The 20,272-nt window shown below is 46.0% G+C and overlaps 1 protein-coding gene across 3 annotated transcripts in view; it reads right to left on the bottom strand.

Annotated features, from left to right (window-relative positions):
• LOC125460312 (protein kinase C delta type-like) overlaps positions 1 to 20,272 on the bottom strand; it is an 85,625-nt gene that overhangs the window by 50,568 nt on the left and 14,785 nt on the right. The window lies entirely within an intron of this gene.

Here is a 20,272-nt window from a genome sequence, read left to right as displayed (position 1 = left end):
TTACGAGGAGGCATAGTTTTAGAGTGAGAGGAGGTAGATATCGGGGAGACGTCAGAGGTAGGTTCTTTACTCAGAGTGGTCAGGGCGTGGAATGCATGGCCAGAGAGGGTGGTGGAGTCGGCCTCGTTAGGGGCATTTAAGCGGTTATTAGATAGGCATATGGATGATAGTATAGGGTAGGGGTGGAGGTTAGATAGATCTTAGGATTAGGATAAAAGTTCGTGGGCCGAAGGTCCTCTATGGTGCTGTATATTTCTGTGTTCTAATAATTTGGGAGCAGAACATGAAGACGAAAGGCAGGCAGTTGAGAGAGAATTTGAGGACAACCTCTGGAATGTACTGCCTGGGGGAGTCGTTGAAGGAAACCTCACAACCTTTAAAAATTACTTGGATGAGCACTTGAAATATCATAACATTCAAAGCAATGAGCCAAGTGCACAAAATGGGACTAGAGAGAGGTCAGCACAGAATTGATGGACTGAAGGGCCTCTTCTGTGCTGTCCAACACCATACTTCTATAAAAGTGTGGACAGACAGACTCCAGATCTCCCCTTCTGCAGTGGATCTGGAAGCGTTGTGGGGCCCTGAGGAGGGTGGAACAGGAAAGAGACAGAGAGAAAATACAATGTTCTGAGCTGGCAGGAATAATCTCGGTTTCAGAATTCTCATTCATACATTTTCAGTTTCACAGGCATTTGTTGGGGCAAGTGTGAGGCCTGCCAACAGCCCTCATCTCTCCTCAATCCCTCACAAAGCCTCTCGCTCCTCTTCCTCACCCTCAACCCTTACATCACAGTAACCAGCAGGATAACCAGGAGTGGATATTACAGTCTGGGGGAAATCACAACTGGTGATTCAAAGTCTTCAAACATGGGTAACGATAGAGAAATTTCACAACCAAATCAGATTGGGCAGCCAGAAAACCCTTCAAATCAAAAGAGAATCAAACCATAATCCCAAATTCAAAAATGCCCTTCTGCACAGTCCTGACCTATGAAAGCCCACTCCAAACAACACAATACCTCAGGCGCAGAAATCACTGCCAGCCCCAGACAACAAACTGCCAAATTCTCCCACAATGAGCCGAGATCCCGTTTCGATGAAAAGGAAAGCAGAACCTTCCCAGTCTCACTGAAGCGAGAGAACGCAGACAGATCAGTCAGCATTCCAAAACAACAGACTGAACAATATGGTTCATGCTATCCCCAAACCACTCCCAGGACAGGAACATCATGGGGTTAGAGACAGCAAACTTGCCCTTTTCTGTGACTCTAAGATTCAAAGGATGTAATCAATGTTAACAGCTGTTTCAAGGAATACCCACATATGGTTTGCAGTTTTCACAGGGCTCCTCCTCCTAAAAAGGGGTAGGCCGAGATCACTCCTCACTACTATTTGTGAAAGAATATTGAAGCTGTTTTCAAAGCTGTGTGAAGCCAAAGCTGTTTAATAACATACAAAAATGCCCAAGAGTCAATGAGCAGGAGCTGAAATGGCCACATTCTGAGCTCCAGGAAATGCCAAGTAGTGTTGGAGAACACACTCTTTGGCCACTTGTGTCAGGAGGTCGCGGTTCACATGCTACACAAGGCCGAGGTACAAACTTCACACACAGCCTCCTGCTGCAGAGCAGGTACCATCAGGGTGTGGGCATCTTTCAGATAAAAGATCACAGATGTCAAAAAGTACAGGTCCCATTTCAAACACACAATACATCGGAGATGAACAGTAACATTCTCCCTGGAAGGTTGTTTGCTAGTGTACATTTAGTATAGTTTTGATAGTACAGGCACAATGGGCCAAAAGACGACTACTGTACTGTATGATTCTGTGAATGTTCTTCAGCCAGCAATGCTGAGTGAATGATCCATCTCAGTCTGCTCCAGTAGTCCCCAGCATCACAGATACCTGTCTTCCGCCAGTTCAAGTCACTAAGGTGATAACAAAAATGGCTGGATGCACTGCATACTACAAAGGCTGTGGACCTTAATAACATTCTGACAATAACACTGAAGACTTGTTCCAGGACTTCCTGCCTAGAACAACACTGGCAACTATCCGACAATGTGGAAAATTGCCCAGGTATGTCCTGTACACAAAAAGCAGGACAAATCATACAAAGGTCAGAAGTGGGATGTTTGCTGAAGATTGCACACAATGTCTAGCATCATTTGTGACTCCGCAGACGCTGAAGCAGTCCATGTCCAAAGGGAGAAAGCCCATCCGCCATCTACAAGACAGGTCAGGCATGTGATGGAATACTCCCCACTTACCTGGGTCGGTGCAACTCCAACGCTCAAGAAGCTTGTCCATCCAGGACAAAGCAGTCTGCTTAATTGACATCACATCCACAAGCATCCACGCCCTCCACCATAGAACACACTGCTGCTACTGAAAATCTAATCTGCAAGATGCACTGCAGAAATTCACCAAAAATCTTCAGACCAGCACCTTCCAAACCACCACATTTCCATCTAGAAGGACAAGGGCAGCAGATATATGAGAATACCGCCACCTTCAAGATCCCCGCCAAACCAGTCACAAGCCTGACTTAGAAACATATTACCATTCCTTCACTATCACTGGGTCAAAATCCTAGAATTTCCTCCCTAGTAACATTGTGGGTCTACCCACAGCACATGGGCTGTAGCAATTCATGAAGGCAGGCTCACCACTACTTTTTCAAGGGGCAACTAGGTATGGACAATAAAATGTTGCTCCAGCCAGCAATGCCCCTAGTGAGTGAAGAAAAACAATTCCTCTGAGATGCTGTACTTGAGGGTTTGATTTCAGAGTTTCAGGATGGCCTTGATTTCCACACAGCTATTTAATGTCAATCTGCATCACAGCTTTTATTGAATCGGAGCAAGGTCTCTGGTTGATTAACTCTGCCTCAGTCTAGACCTACTAAGGCTACCAGACAACTCAGTTACCACCTGACCACCAGCTAACATCAGAAAACCAAGACTGTTGTCTCCTGTCCCAGCTACTGACTGGATCATGATGCCTCAGATACAGAAAAGACAATGCATCAGCTTCATTTTGAATTCACTGATAATTTCATTCAATATTCAAACTATTTATGGGAAGGCTACAAAAACAAACAAAGAATAACAAAGAGAGAAATAAGGAAGGAGAGGATCAAATATGAAAGTAGGCTAGCCAGTAGTATTAGAAATGATAGTAAAAGTTTCTTCCCATACATAAGAAACAACAAGGGGCAAAAGTAGACATTGGGCTGTTCCAAACTGATGCTGGAAGGCGAGTGATGGGAGATAAGGAAATAGCCGAAGAACTTAATAAGTACTTTGCGTCAGTCTTCACAGTGGGAGACATGAGTAATATCCCAACAATTAAGGAGAGTCGGGGGCAGAATTGAGTATGGTAAGCATTACAAAAGAGGAAGTGCTAGAAAAGCTAAAATGTCTAAAAATTAGGGCATTTAAACAGTCCTTGGATAAGCAGATGGATGATGATGAGATAGTGTAAGGGGATAGGCTTAGAATAGTTCACAGGTCGGCGCAACATCGAGGGCTAAAGGGCCTGTTGTGCATTGTATTCTTCTATGTTCTAAACTAAATAATGGAGAGTGGATTCAGCTGCACAGAAAATTATGGAAAGTGTTTGTTTTTGGTGGGGCCGGTCGAGGATTAGAGGGTGTCTCAGGGGATGTTATTTAAGGTTCCAGAACAAGTAATTGGTCAGAGTGTAGAAACGGTCAGGAATCTAACTTCAGGCACAGGAGGTAAGGGGACAATTATGAGAAGGGGTGCAGTCAACACTGGACGGAGGGTGTTGTACTTAAATGCACACAGTATATAATACAAGGTAAATGAGCCTGTAACACAGATTGAAATAGGTGGGTACAATATTGTGGGTATCACAGAGACATAGCTGTAAGAGATCAGGGCTGGGTGCTAGGGTCTAGGCCTGAAACGTCAGCTTTTATGCTCCCGAGATGCTGCTTGGCCTGCTGTGTTCATCCAGCTCCACACTTAGTGCCTTGGATTCAGCAAGTAACAATGACAATAATCATGATGGTGGTGGTTGAAGAAACACTTACACCTGCAGGTGGACTGGGGGAGAAAAAAAACAGGCTGAAGTCAAGAAAAAGGGAATTCATAAAATATCCACAAGATGGGTTTTTCGATGTAGCTTGTTGTAGAACCTACTAGGGAACTGGCAATTCTGGGTGTGGTGGTGTAATGAGGAGACTTGATTAGGGAGCTTAAGGTGAAGGAATCACCAGGGGGCAATGACCATAATATGATGGGATTCCCTTGCAGTTTCAGAGGGGGAAAGATTGACTATTACAGTTAAGTAAATATAACTACAGAGACACAAGAGAGGAGCTGGCCAGAATTGATTGGAAGGGGTGCCTGGCAGGGAAGACAATGGAACAGTAATGGCAGGAGTTTCTGAATTCAGGAGGTACAGCAAAAATTCTTCCCAAGGAAGAAGAAACAAACTAAGGGGAGGACGAGGCGACTGTGGCTGACAAGGGAAGTCAGGGACGGCATAAAAACAAAAGACAAAGTAGACAATGTGGTGAGGACTAGTGGGAAACCAGAGGATTGGGAAGCCTTTAAAAACCAGCAGGGGATAACTAAAAGAAGAATTAAGGTGGCGGGGGGGGGGGAAGAAGATAAACATATATGAGGGCAAAATAGCTAGTAATATAAAATAAGATTGTATACAAAGGGAAAAAAAATTGCGAAGTCAAAGAGACGCAAGAGAGGACACAGGATGACTGAAAAAGGAGACTGGAGAAGTAGTAATGGGGAACAAAGAAATGGCAGAGGAATTGAACAGGTACTTTGCATCAGTTTTCACAGTGGGCTGGGGAGGGGGGGGGGGGCGTCGTTGAAAACGACACCAATGACATACCAGAACTTCAAGAGTCAGGGGCAGAAGTGAGGCTAGCAGCTGTCAGTGAGCAGGTGCTAAGGGACGCTGAGAAAGGTCTGAAGGTGGATAAGTTACCCAGATCAGATGGACTACGCCCCAGAGTTCTGCACCAGATAACTAAGATGATTGTGGAAGCATTGGTGTTGATCTTTCAAAAAAAAAAAATCACTGGAGTCAGGGAGGGTCCCAGAGGGCCAGAAAATGGCAAATTTAACACACTGTTTAAGAAGGGAGGGAGGCAGAGAACAGGGAACTTGGAAATGCACAGATAAACTGGGCTGAGTCAGCACTGATAACAAAGCGTGGAGCTGGATGAACACAGCAGTCCAAGCACCATCTCAGGAGCACAAAAGCTGACGTTTCGGGCCTAGACGCTTCATCAGAGAGGGGGATGGGGAGAGGGCATCTGCAGTTCCCATTATCACTGAGTCAGCACAGCTTTATCAATGTCATGTGGTCATGGCTGCCAAGGAAGCCCTTGACAAGGTGCAACGCAGGAGGTTGTGAAATAAGATAAGAGCCCATGGAGTTAGGCAACCTACAGGCATGGATAGAGAATGGCCTGACAGACATAAGGCAGAGAGTAAGAATAACAGGAGTCTTTTTCAGGACGACAGTGACTAGCAGAATTCCACAGGGGTCTGCGGTGAGCCTCAACTCTATCCACCTGGGTGGCAGCTTTAAGGAAACTGAACATGAACCCCAAGAGCCCTCTGCTCCTCCACACTGCCAAGAATTTTTCTGTTAACCCTGTATTCTGCTTTCAAGTTTGTCCTTCCTAAATGAATCACCTCACACTTTTCAGGGTTGAACTCCATCTGCCACTTCTCAGCCCAGCTCTGCATCCTATCAATGTCCCTTCGTAACCTAGAACAGCCCTCCGCCTGTCCACAACATGATACCCTTGTATCGTCTATGAACTTGCTAATTCAATTGTCACGAGTTCAAAGTGAGAGGAGGAAAGTTTGAGGGAGGTATGCGCGGGAAGTTCTTTACGCAGAGGCTGGTGGGTGCCTGGAACGCGTTGCCAGCGGAGGTGGTAGACGCAGACACGTTAGCGTCTTTTAAGATATATTTGGACAGGTACATGGATGGGCAGGGAGCAAAGGGATACAGACCCTTAGAAAATAGATGACAGGTGTAGGCAGAGGATCTCGATTGGCACAGGCTTGGAGGACCAAAGGGCCTGTTCCTGTGCTGTAATTTTCTTTGTTCTTTGTAATTCACGTTATACGTTAACAATCTAGATGAAGGAACTGAGGGCATTGTTGCTAAGTTTGCAGATGATAGAAAGATAGGTGGAAGGACAGGTAGTATTGAGGAAGCAGGAAGACTGCAGAAGGATTTGGATATGCTAGCAGAGTGGGCAAACAAGCAGGTGGAATAAAATGTGGAAAAGTGTGAGGTTGCACATTTTGGTGTGAAAATTAGAGGTGCAGACTTCTTTTTACAAGCAGAAATGTTTCAGAAATCTAAAGCAAAAAAAGACTTGGAGTCCTCATTCAGGATTGTCTTAAATTTAATATGCAGGTTCAGTTGGCAGTTAGGAAGGCAAGTACAACGTTAGCATCGATTTCAAGACGGTTAGAATACAAGACCAGAGATACATTGCTGAGGTTGTAGAAGGCTCTGGTCAGACCACATTTGGGAATATGGTGACTGGTTTTGGGCCCCATGTCTAAAAGAGAGGATGAGCTGGCCTTGGAGGGTGTCTAGAAGAGGTTTACAAAAATGATCCCAGCAATGAGGGTAAGATAACAAAGTGTGGAGCTGGATGAACACAGCAGGCCAAGCAGCATCTCAGGAGCACAAAAGCTGACATTTCAGGCCTAGACCCTTCATCAGCGATGAGGGTCTTGCCATTTGAGAAGTGATTGAGGAGTCTGGGCGTGTACTCAATGGAGTTTAGAAGGATGCGGGGGGGGGGGGGGGTGGAATCTGAGTGAAACTTACAGAATACTGAGAGACACCTGGAGATAGTGGACATAGCGATTTTTCCATAGTAGGACAGACTAGGACCCTGCGGCACAGCCTCACAATGAAGAGAGGACTCCAGAACTGACAGGAGGAGGAATTTCTTCAGCCAGTGGTGAAACTGTGGAACTCATTGCTGCAGCAGGATCCAGAGGCAAAAATCATTGAGTGTATTTATGATGGAGATAGATGGGTTCCTGATTAGTAAGCAATCAAGTATTATGGGGAGAAGGGAGCATGGAGTTGGGCAATATATCAGCCATGATTAAATGATGGAGCAGAATCGACGGGCCAAATGGCCTAGTGCTGCTCCTGTATCTTATGGAATTTTTAAAAAAGGAATAAAATGATAGATAAAAGCAAACAAAAAAAATGACATTTTGAACACCTCACAGAAGAAAGATCCTAAGTAACTTCTTTTTATTGCTATTCAAAAGGAAGCATCTTGATTCACAGTGAACCACGTAGAATGTCCATCACCATTTTTTTTAAAAACAGGCTTATGGGCATCCCTAGCTGCATCAGCATCTCAAAGTTTTTGAGAAGAATTAAAGCTCAGATTGTGGATGAGATTCTGGACTCGTTCGCTGAGTTGGTGTGTTCGATTCCAGACGTTTTGTCACCCTGCTAGGTAACATCGCTGGTGCACCTGTGAAGTGTTGGTGTTCTGTCCTGTGTATTACTTATATGCTTCAGTTTGCTGGGGTGGTTGGCATCACTTCCAAATCTGTTTTTCAGTCATTTATATATAAAGGTCCCCCCCTTTATTCATTAACAGGGCAAGGATGTTACTGGCGAGGCAGCTTTATTTTCTCCCCACCCCTAACTGCCCAGAGGGTAATTCAGTCAGCTACACTGATGTGGCTCTGGAGGCACATGTACGACAGACCAGGTGAGGATGGCAGTTTGCTACCCTAAAAAGGACATTAGAGCACCAGGTGGGATTTTCTGATAACCGATAACAAATGCACGGTCATCATTACATTCTTAATTCCAGATATTTTATTGCATGCGAATTCAACCATCTACTGTGGCGGGATTCAAACCCAGGTCCCCAGAACGTTATCTAGGTCACCAGATTAACAGTCCAACAATACCACCACTAGGCTATTACTTCCCCTCTGTTCATTTGTTGATGGAGTTCCGCTTGGAATGCTGGCATCCAGGAATTCCCTAACTTGTGATAGTCAACATGGATATGACAGGGTAGATCATGACTCACAAACCTTATTGAATTCTCTGAGGTGACCAAACATGTGGATGAAGGTGGAGCAGTGGAAATGGTATACATGGATTGAAGGCATTTGATAAGGTTCCCCATGGTAGGCTCATGCAGAAGTTAAGGAGGCATGGGATGGGGGGAAAATGTGGCAGATAGCAGTCAGAACTAGAAGACAAAGGGTCAGCCAAAGGGTGGTAGCGGACAGAAATATTCAAAATGGTACTCAGTTACAAGTGGTGTGCCACAAGGATCTGTTCTGGGTCTACTTCTATTTGTGATTTTTGTAAATGATTTGGAAGAAGAAGGAGTGGAAGGATGGATTAGCAAGTTCACGGACGATACTAAAGGTGGGTCACATTGTAACCTAGAACAGCCCTCCGAACTGTCCACAAAGGGACACTAATAGGATGCAGAGCTGGGCTGAGAAGTGGCAGGTGGCGTTTAACGCTGAAAAGTGTGAGGTGATGCATTTTGCAAGGAGAAACTTGAAAGCAGAATACAGGGTTAACGGAATGATTCTTGGCAGTGTGGAAGATCAGAGGGATCTTGGGGTTCATGTCCACAGTCCCCTTAAAGCTGCCACCCAGGTTGCTAGAGTTGTCGAGAAGGCGTATGGTGTGTTAGCTTTCGTTAATAGAGGGATTGAGTTCAAGAGCCATGAAGTTATGCTCTAGCTATACAAAAGCTTGGTTCGGCCACATCTGGGAGTATTGTGTCCAGTTCTGGTTGTCTCATTACAGGGAAAAAATGTGGAAGCATTGGAAAAGGTGCAGAGGAGATTTACCAGGATGTGGCCTGGAATAGAGGGAAGGTCTCCTGCGGAAGCTAGTGCTTTTCTCTTTAGAATGAAAAAAGGATGCGAGGTGACTTGATGGAGGAGTACAAAGTGATCAGAGGTATAGATAGAGTGGACAGCCAGAGATTTTTTTTCCTAGGGTGGAGGTAACTATTATGAGGGGGCGTAGTTTTAAAGTGAGGTATATATTGGGGAGATGAGAGAGAGGCTGGTTCTTTACTCAGAGTGGTCGGGGCATGGAATGCATTGCTGGAGAGAGTGTGTGTACTGGAATCGGCCTCATTAGGGGCATTTAAGCAGCTATTATACAAGCATCTGTATGCCTATCTAAGGGAAGGGTGGAGTTTAGATAAGCCTTAGGTTTAGTGTAAAAGTTAGGCACAACATCATGCGCCGAAGGGGCCATACTGTTCTGTGTTCTACATTCCATGTCTCTGTTTGGCTTGTGCTATTAGGGACGGATTGTTCCAGTCGAATTAATGTCCTTCTTGGTTAATACATACTGAGACCAGCGAGAATGGGTCATGTCTCTTGGTGTTTGTTTCTCAGTCCTTGCATGGTATTTTGTGTATTACGTTGGTTTTATTGGTTGCAGGTATGGGGTCCTTCATGTTCGTCGGTAGCTGTCACAGGGTGGTTGTTGGTTTGTGGGCCACTCTGATACGTAGGGATCTGAGTGGTCTCGTGGTCATCTCCGATATACAGTAGGGTGACTAGTGTGTCTGGCTCAGTTGCGTCTTCTTGTTGTGGTCTGTTACAGAGGTAACAGCAGATTGTGCTTTTGGGTATCCATTCCTTTTAAAAACTCCATACAAGCACTCTTGTTCTGCTTTGCGCAATTTTGGATTGTTGCAAAAAAAAAAAAAGGTTAGAACGGACTGCACTCCCCACAATCCAACCCAGACAGGTTATCAAAATGCACAAGACTAGAAGAAACCCACCAACGTGTAAACAACATCCGAGTGAGTGAAAGAAAAATAATTGACTACCCTTCCTAGACATAAATGGTGGAATGTAAGAACAAAGAACTCCAGACTAGTGTATACAGAAAGACCAGATACCTAGCTACACCAGCAAATCAACCCCAACACCCATAAAATGGAGCTGCATTCAAAGTGAGCCACACAATACACTGCAACAACCAGATCTGCACAAAAAAGCAGACCAGGAGCACTTCCATGGAAGTGTTTTTAAAAAGGAATGAATACCCAAAAAACACAAACTGCTGTTACCTCCATGATAGACCACAACATAGTCAGGCAGACACACTAGTCAGCCTACCATACATACAGAGATGACCACAAGACCACTCAGACCCCTAGGTATCAGGGTGGGCCACAGAATGAACAGCCACCGCATGACAGCTACTGACAAATGTAAAAAGGATCCCATACCCAAAACCAATATCTAAAATACTATGCAAGGACTGAGAAAAACATTACATTGGCCAGCTTCCACCCCAGTTTGGTAATTTAGAACACCAAGAGACATGATAAAGTGTGAAGCTGGTTGAATACAGCAGGCTAAGCAGCATCTTAGGAGCACAAAAGCTGACATTTTGGGCCTAGACCCTTCAGCAGAAAAAGGTGGAGGGGGAAGAGGGTTCTGAAATAAATAGGGAGAGACAGGGGGAGGCAGATCAAAGACAGATAGGAGGAGAAGATAGGTGGAGTGGAGAGAATAGGTGGGGAGGTAAGGAGGGGATAGGTCAGTCCGGGGGAGGACGTACAGGTCAAGGAGGCAGGATGAGGTTAGTAGATAGGAAGTGGAGGTGCGGCTTGAGGTGGGAGGAGGGGATAGGCGAGAGGAAGAACAGGTTAGGGTCTGATGAAGGGTCTAGGGCCAAAACGTCAGCTTTTGTGCTCCTAAGATGCTGCTTGGGCCTGCTGTGTTCACCCAGCTTCACAATTGGTTATCACGGATTCTTCAGCATCTGCAGTTCCCATTATCTCTGATCACCAAGAGACATGACCAGTTCTCACTGGTCTCAGTACACATGGACAAAGACATCCATAATAGCACAAGCCAAACATCAATGTGCCAGGGAACTCCTGAAGGCCTGGCATTCCAACTGGAACTACATCAACAAACACTGAACTGAACCCAATATACACAGCACTAAAAAAAAATGTGGTGATGCCAACCATGCCAGCAAACCAAGGCATATAAATAACAAGAGGGACAGAACGCCAATGCTTCACCAGAGGCAAACTGACGATGTTACCTAGCAGGGCAACCAAACACTGGCTCAGCAAGCAAGTCTACAACCTAGACCAGCTTTTATTGCCCACCCCTAACCACCCAGAGAGTATTTAAGAGGCAACCACATTATTGCAAGTCCGGTATCACATTTGGGCCAGACTTGGTAAGGTCAGCAGTTTCTTTCCCCAAAGGACACTAGTGAACTAAATTTTTTTTTTCTGACAATCAATGCTTTTGTGGTCATTAGACCCTTATTTCAATTCCGTGAAACGAATCTGGAATTTCCGCCATCTGTACCCAGAAGATTACCTAAATTTATGCATTACTAGTCTGTGTTGATGCCACTAGGCAATTGCTTCTTCACCACAAAAATCACAGGTGATATTGGCCAGGTGCGGTACAGTGGTTAGCGGTGCTGCCTCACAGCACCAGGGACCTGGGTTCAATTTCACCCTCAGCCAACTGTGTGTGGAGTTTGCACATTCTCTCCATGTCTGTGTAGGTTTCTGAGTGCTGTGGTTTCCACCCACAGTCCAAAGATGCGCAGGTTAAGTGGATCAGCTATTAAATTGTCCATAGTGTATTTGGGGGGGGGGGGGGGGGGGGGGGGGTGGGGGGGGGGGTGGGGGGGGGGGGTGGTGGGGGGGTGGTGGGTGGGTGGTGGTGGTGGTGTCTGGGTACGATGCTCTTTGGAGTGTCAGCATGGACTTAGTGGGCCAAATGGCCTGCTTCCACACTATAGGCATTCTATAAGATCTAAATTTGGCCAAGTGGTTACAGATTGAGCTGGGGGATCATGGCATAGCCTGCTGAGTACTACAGCAATGCATAGCACAGCACCATGTTCGGTCCTCACCTGTATGATCTGTAACCCACTCAGGTGTAACAGGACGCTGGGTAAGAGTGACCTCCTGCTGCCGCTGCCATGTGTGGTTAACCATGTAACCGTTAGCAGTACAAGAGGAGCTTCAAATGTTGAGATAAGACTGATAACTGGAAGCATTTTACAATTCAATGAATCAAGAAACTAATGAAGAAAGGGAGAATATAACATGAAAAGCAGACTATGAAAGCTTTTCTCAGTATGTAACAAGGTAAAGGCAAACAAAGGCAAAGATGGGTCAGAGATGATGGGATCTGCAGATGCTGGAGAATCCAAGATAAAGCGTGGAGCTGGATGCACCAGAGATGCTGCTTGGCCTGCTGTGTTCATCCAGCGCCACACTTTTGATACCAAAAGGCAAATATGGATCTATTATCAGAATTTGTCATGCAAAGTTGCAGAGAAGCCTAATAATTACTTTGTGCCGATCTTTATTAAGATATACGAAATCAGCCAGAAATAATAAGGATCCAGCAATCCAGTGAGAAAGCGAGAGAGAGAGAGAGAGAGAGAGAGATAAAAAGTTGCACTGGCACTGAAAATTGACAGATCCAGAACCTATAAAAGATTTGATAATTGGACATTTAGAAAATAATGAACTGACTGAGCAGAGGTAACAGGGATATGTGAAGGGGGTATCATGTTTAGCGAGAGAAATTGTTTTGAGAATGACTTTAGCAAAATACATGCATGGAGAACCACTAGGGAAGATTTCAATAACAAACAAGATCAGACCACATAGGATATGGGTGTAGCAGGATCTGTGGTAAGAGAAATGGAGATAGAGATAGAGATAAATGTTAAGTTCGGTGACCTTTCTTCAGAACTACTCCAAACAGGAGTCCTACTAGATTCTAAGCATTAACACTGTTTCTGTAGCCAGACATGCCACGTTTCTTCAGCAACTTCTGTTCTCGTTTCAAATCTTCAGCATCTACACACTTCTGCTTTAGTTGGATGTGAGCCGTGAAGAGGTCTCAAGGGGTCCATGGTAGATGGAATACGATGTGGAGACGTGATCCCCCCACTGGAGGAATGGAGATGCAGTTTATGCTTATTCTTTCATTTGGGGGATGTGGGCATCACTGGCTGGCCAGGATTTCTTGCCCACCCCTAGTTGCCCCTTGAGAAGATGGTGGTGAGCTGTGTTCTTGAAGCACTGCAGTCCATGTGCTATGAGTTGACCCGAATGCCCTTAGGCAGGGAATTTCAGGATTCTGACCCAGTGACAGTGAAGGAAGCGGATATATTTCCAAGTCAGGATGGTGAGTGACTTGGAGGGAAACTTGCAGGGGGATGGTGTTCCTAGGTATCTGCTGCCCTTGTCCTTCTAGATAGAAGGTGTCATGGATTTGGAAGGTGCTGTCCGAGGATCTTTGGTGAATTTCTGCAGTGCAAATTGTAGACAGTACACACCGCTGCTACTGAGTGTCGGTGGTGGAGGGAGTGGGATGTTTGTGGATGTGGTCCCAATCAAGCAGCTGCTTTGTCCTGGATGGTGTCAAGCTTCTTGAGTGTGGTTGGGGCTGCACTCATCCAGGCAAGTGGGGAGTATTCCATCACACTCCTGACTTGTGCCTTGTAGATGGTGGACAGGCTTTGGGGAGTCAGGTGGTGAGTTACTCACCGCAGTATTCCCAGGCTCTGACCTGCTCTTGTAGCCAGTGTTCATGTGGGGAGTCCAGGTGATTTTCTGGTCAATGGTAACCCCCTGGATGTTGATAGTGGGGAATTCGGTGATGTTATCATTGAACGTCAAGGAGTGATGGTTAGATTGTCTCTTATAGCCTGGCATTTGTGTGGCATGAGTGTCACTTGCCACTTGTCAGCACAAGCCTGGATATTGTCCAGATCTTGATGAATTTGAACATGGACTGCTTCAGTATCTGAGGAGTTGCAAATTGTGCTGAACATTGTGCAATGAAAGGGGAATGTTCCCACTTCTGACTTTATGATTTTTTTTGGGGGGGGCGGGGGTGCAGAAGGTCATTGATGAAGCAGCTGAAGATGGTTGGGCCTAGGACACTACCCTGAGGAACTCCTGCACAGAAGTCCTTGAACTAAGGTGATTGACCTCCCACAACCACGACCATCTTCCAAAAGGTATCAAGTATGACTCCAACCACTGGAAGGTTTGCCTCCCGATACCTATCGATTCCACTTTTGTTAGGGCTCCTTGATGCCACATGTGGAGGAATGCAGCCTTGATATCAAAGGCTGGTCACTCTCTCCTCACTTCTGGAATTCAGCTCTTTTGTCCATGTTTGGGCCAAGGCTGTAATGAGGTCAGGAGCAGGCCCTGGTAGAACCCAAAATGGGCGTCCCTGAGCAGGTGCTGGTGGATAGCACTGTTGATGACACCTTCTATCACTTTACTGATGGTACACAGAGTGGACTAATGAGGTGGTAATTGGCCAGGTTGGACATTTCCTGCTTTGTGTACAGGACATGTGGGCAATTTTTCACATTGGTGTCCACCTGACCAGTCTTGTAACTGCACTGGAACAGCTTGGCTAGGGGAGCGGCACGTTCTGGAGCACAAGTCTTCAGTACTATTGCCAGAATGTTGTCAGAGCCCACAGCCTTTGCAGTATTCAGTGTCTCCAATCGTTTCTTGATATCATGTGAGGTGAGTGAAATTGGTTGAAGACTGGTTTCTGTGATGCTGGGGACCACTGGAGGTCGAGATGGATCATCCACTCAGCACCTCTGGCTGAAGATTTCTGCAAATGCTTCAGACTTATCTTTTGCACCGATGTGCTGGCCTCTTCTGTCATTGAGGATGGCAATATTAGTGGAGCCTTCTCCTCCAGTGAGTTAATTGTCCACCACCATTCACGACTAGATGTGGCAGGACTGCAGAGCTTAGATCTGATCCATTAGTTGTGGGATCGCTTAGTTCTGTCTATCACTTGCTGCTTTCTCTGTTTGGCATGCAAGTATTCCCGTTTAGTGACTTCACCAGGCTGATACCTCCTGATTTACAGCATGCACAGTTCTTTTGGTTTTCACCTCTTCAGGTAAGCCTGGTGCTGCTCCTGGCATGTCCTCCTGCACTCGAGCCATGGTTGATCCCCTGGCTTGATAATAATGGCTGAATGGGTGGGGGGTGGTGGGATATGCTGGGCCATGATGTTACAGATTGTGCTGGAGTACAATTCTGCTGCTGTTGATGGCCCATAGCGCTTCATGGATGCTCCGCCTTGAGTTGCTAATTCTGTGCACAGTGATAGTGCCACACAACGCAATGGAGGCTGTTATCAACGTGAAGGTGGGACTTCATCTCCACAAGGACTGTGTGTCATGGACAGATGCAACTGCAGCTGGCAGACTGGTAAGGATGAGGTCAAGTATGTTTTTCCCTCTTGTTGTTTCTTTCGCCTCCTGCCGCAGACCCAGTCTAACAGCTATGTCCTTTAGGACCGGACCAGCTCAATCAGTAGTACTGCTGCTGAGCCACTCTTGGTAGTGGACATTGAAATCCCCCACCCCAGAGTACATTTTGTGCCCTTGTCATCCTCAGTGCTTCCTCCAAGCATTCAGCATAGAGGAGTATCAAGTCATCACCTGAGGGAGGATGCTGTGTGGTAAACAACAGGAGGTTTCCTTGCCCATATTTAACCTGAAGCCAAAAGAATTCATGGGGTCCCGAGTCAATATTGAGGACTCCCAGAGCAACTCCCTCCTGACTGTATCCCAAATGTGCTGCCCCCTCTGCTGGGACAGGACATATCCAGGAATGGTGATGGTGGTATCTGGGATATTGTCTGTAAGGTATGATTCTGAGAGTATAGCTATGTCACACTATTGCTTGACTAGACTGTGAGACAGCTCTCCCAATTTTGGCACTACCCCCCCCCCCCCCCCCCCAAATGTCAGTGAGGTGGACTTTACAGGGTCAATAGGGCTGTTTCTGCCGTTGTCTTTTCTGCTACCTGGGTTGATGCCAGGTGATAATTCTAGTTTCATTTCTTTGAATCTTTGTAGTGATTGGTACAACTGAATAGCTTGCTTGGCCATTTCAGAGGGCAACCAAGAGTCAATTCTGGGTCTGGATTCATTTGTAGGCCAAACTAGATAAGGGTGACAGATTTTCTTCCCTGAAGGACATTAACAAACAGATGGGTTTTTCTGACGATCAAATAGTGGTCATGGTCATCTATATATTTTTAAATCCATACTTTAAAATATATTGAATTAAAATTCCACCATCTGCCATGGTGGGATTCGAACTAGAGTCCCCAGAACATTATCTGGGTTTCTGGATCAATAGTCTAGTGATAACATCACTAGGCCATCACCTACTCTATATTTATATTTCTTAAATGGCAAAAGGTGGGAAGGGTTGATGTCCAGAGGGAGCTCTCAGTGTTTCTTTCTATAAAATGCTGGAAGCTAGAGAGCAGGTGCAGCAAGCAGCTTGGAAGACAAACAGCGCACTGACCTTCACGGCATTGAATTTGGTTACAGGAGCAAGCGCGTTTTGTTTCAATTGCACAGAACTTTTGTGAATAAGAAACACGATTGAATCAGAGAACATAGAACAATACAGTGCAGAACAGGCCCTTCGGCCCTCGATGTTGCGCCGGCCTGTGAACTAATCTAAGCTCCTCCCCCTACACTATCCCATCATTATCCATATGCTTATCCAAGGACTGTTTAAATGCCCCTAATGTAGCTGAGTCGACTACGTTGGCAGGCAGGGCATTCCACGCCCTTAACACACTGAGTAAAGAACCTGCCTCTGACATCTGTCTTAAATCTATCACCCCTCAATTTGTAGCTATGCCCCCTGTACAAGCTGAAGTCATCATCCTCGGAAAAAGACTCTCACTGTCCACCCTATCCAATCCTCTGATCATCTAGTATGTCTCTATTAAATCCCCTCTTAGCCTTCTTCTCTCCAATGAGAACAGACCCAAGTCCCTCAGCCTTTCTTCATAAGGCCTTTACTCCAGACCAGGCAACATCTTGGTAAATCTCCTCTGCACCTTTTCCAATGCTTCCACATCCTTCCTGTAATGGACCGACCAGAACTGCATGCAATATCATCTACTTCAGCTCCTTCGATTCATCATTAAGATCACAGCTGATCTGATTGTGATTCAAATTCTACATTAACACTCGGTCCCCTACCCAACAAGACTCAACTAATCTCTCCTTAACACGATTCAATAGCTTGTCTATCTCGAGCTCAGACAAAATTCCTAAACTTCAAAATAAAAAAGGTGACAACTGTGTTTTAGAACAGTGTCCCCTTGCTCCAGGCTGACCCACAGAAGAAAACACCCTTTCCATATCTACCTTGCCAAGGCTATTTAAAATCTTATACTGTAATCCAGTCACTCCTCACTCTTTTAAACTGCAGTGGAAACAAACCCAGTCAGTCTGACCTTACCTCAAGACAACCAATCATGCCAAGTCTCAATCTTGTGAGCCTCCTTTGAACAGCCTCATTCACTAACTGTTCTTGTGGCTCAGTCATTCCTCCTCTCACACTCACTCTGAGATCTGACCAAGAATTCAAATTCCACATCAGCCTTCCTCATTAACCCTACAGAGATTAACTCAGCACCACCCAAAGTCTCCCCACAAATCACTTTGCTTCCAGCACATGTGACTGTGTACTCAGCTGAGTTTCCATTTTCTTGAACAGAGGGAGGAGGAGGAAGAAATGCTGAAAGAAGCCACACCACTAAGTGCCATGATACAGCAGTGCACCTTTCTCGTTTGAATTAAACAGGGAGTTTTTCAGTGGCAGGATCCCATCTCAGAACAGTTTCAACCAATACTGCACCCAACTCCGATATTATCATAGCCCATTCGCCCTCATCACATTACCCTACATCCCGTTGCCCTATCCCTACACAGTTCTGCCCTGCCTACTCCCCTCCCCATCTCCAACTGGAATTCTGCCCTTATGCCCCAAAATCTCCAGTCCCAGCAAACCAGCCTCCCTTTGCCTCAGCTTCTACATCCACTGATCCACCACCCCCAAACTTTACAACCCCATCAACATTCCAATACCCCTCCAGGGGAGAAAGGACACTTGGCTCTTACCCCTCCAGGTCTGGGAGGGGTGGTGGGTGAAGATGAAAGATGGCACTCTGATCTGGGACACCCAGATTCCATTCCCACCTCCCCCCCCGCCCACATCACAAACACACGCTACTACATCAGCCATTCTCTCAGCATTTGAGATAAAGAGAATTTGACAGATTTATTCTGCAGAGGTTTTGACAAAGAGGTGATTTCAATGACAGAATCGCCCAGAGAACAAAGAAATTCTGGTTTAACGAGTTTTGGAAACTCATTGAAAAGCTGAAATTGAATTGTTATAAATACCAGGGCCCTCCCCCTCACCCACACACAGCATTAGCTCAGACATTGACAAGAGACACACTCACGGCTCAGAAACCAGCATGGACTGGGGAGGGCGGGGGGGAAGAATGGTGGGGATGTGCAGGGGCACAGCAGCTGGGTGGGGGACAGAGCAGAGCAGAGCAAAAAAAAAGTGACTGATTGCATGGGGTTGGGGGTGGGGGGGTGGAAAACAGGAGGGAAATCTGCAGCACAAAAAAAATGCAGTTCAGGACTCTCTTTGGGTTAATGTGCAGGTTTAGTTCGCAGTTAGGAAGGTAAATGCAATCTTAATGTTCATTTCAAGTAGGTTATAGAACACATGAACAGAGATGTGCTCTTGAGGCTGTATATGAATCTGGTCAAACTGCATTTGGAATATTGACAGCAGTTTTGGGCCCCATACCTAAGGAAGACTGTGCTAACCTTGGGAGGTAGTCCAGAAGGAGCTTTACAAAAAAAGTGTTCCCAGGGATGAAGGGTTTGTCATGAGGAGCAGTTGAGAGGAACTGGGGACAGAGGAGGTGGGGTGGGGAGGAGGGAGGCAGGGGCAGGTGGAAGAGAACGGATTGAGATTTACAGGGCACCAAACAGACCATGACAGAGTAGACATGGAGAAGATTTTTCCTACTAGTATCCAGACCCAGCAAGCCAAGAAGAGACTAGGACCCAATGGCACAGCCTCAGAGTGAAGGGATGACGCTTTAGAACAGGGATGAGGGGGAATTTTCTTTAGCCAGAGGGTAGCAAATCTGGCAAACTCATTTCCACGGAGGCCTGAGGAGGCAAAAATCATTGAGTGTATTTAAAACAGAGATAGACAGTCTTGAATGGTAAGGGGATCAAGGGTTACAGTGAGAAGGCAGGAGAATGGCATTTAGAAACATATCAGCCATGATCAAATGGCATAGCAGACTCAACGGGCTGAATGGAAAAAAAACACCATACTGGACACAGCTGACACTGCACCCTCTCCTCCCAATCACGCTGTGCACCACCCCGATCCACACCCACACTGCACCCCATCTGCCTGACCCACTCCACTCTCCCCCCCCCCCCCCCCCCAAGATATATCCCCCACGCTGTGCCCACACCCTGATGCATCCCACCCTCCCCTAGATCCACCGCCACACTGTGCCCCCTCCGTACTGCCAATCCAGCCCCACACTGTGCTGCCTCCCGTGATTCACCCCCACACTATACCATCCCCCCCATCATCTATTCATCTTGGACTGTTTTCCCCAACTTGGTGCTCAGATGTACTGACAACTCATTGTTCTGTTCAGTCAGTGCTGAAAAACTCCTGTTAGACAAATATCCCCCCAAATAAAAGGCAAATTTTGACACGGGAATATCTTCCTCCTCAGTCACAGACAGGGAGCTCTGTAGCTGGTAACTCTGACTCAGGGAGGAAGGAGGGAATGCAGACCTTACTTTCATACTTCCCCTGCTTTAAATTAGCTTTTCAATAAACTGAGCTTAAGTTCAACACACCATAAAACACTTCACTGAGCAGCCACACTGTCTTAGGTCACCTCACTGCATCCCTTCCATCAGATTCATCCCAGTTTCACGGTAAGCCTTAAAAACATTTCCTTGTCAACTGATCGGAGATTGACTCTGTTGCAGCAATTAGGAACTTCCAACTGCTCATAAAAAAAAATCACTTAAACCAACGAATGGGTCATGTACAGACTGAGACTGGCAACAAGGCAGGCAAAAATTATCCAACAGCTCTCAGACTGACGGACCAGGGAATAAAATCAAGAGGATCAGAATTAATTAGCTTTTTTATAACCCATTGCCTCAATCAGGTCAAATTTCTCCAATTCAATTCTTTCTAGATTTTTAAAAATATCTGTCTCTCTCAACAAGGCTGCTATCCTAATGGATGCTGCCTGAAGAGGCTTGATAAGAGGCTGTGGGG

This window comes from Stegostoma tigrinum, chromosome 11 (genome assembly GCF_030684315.1).
Source record: "Stegostoma tigrinum isolate sSteTig4 chromosome 11, sSteTig4.hap1, whole genome shotgun sequence".
In the NCBI taxonomy this organism is placed as follows: Eukaryota; Metazoa; Chordata; class Chondrichthyes; order Orectolobiformes; family Stegostomatidae; genus Stegostoma; species Stegostoma tigrinum.
Note: the sequence above shows the minus strand (reverse complement) of the source record. Positions and strands in the feature narration are given on the sequence as shown.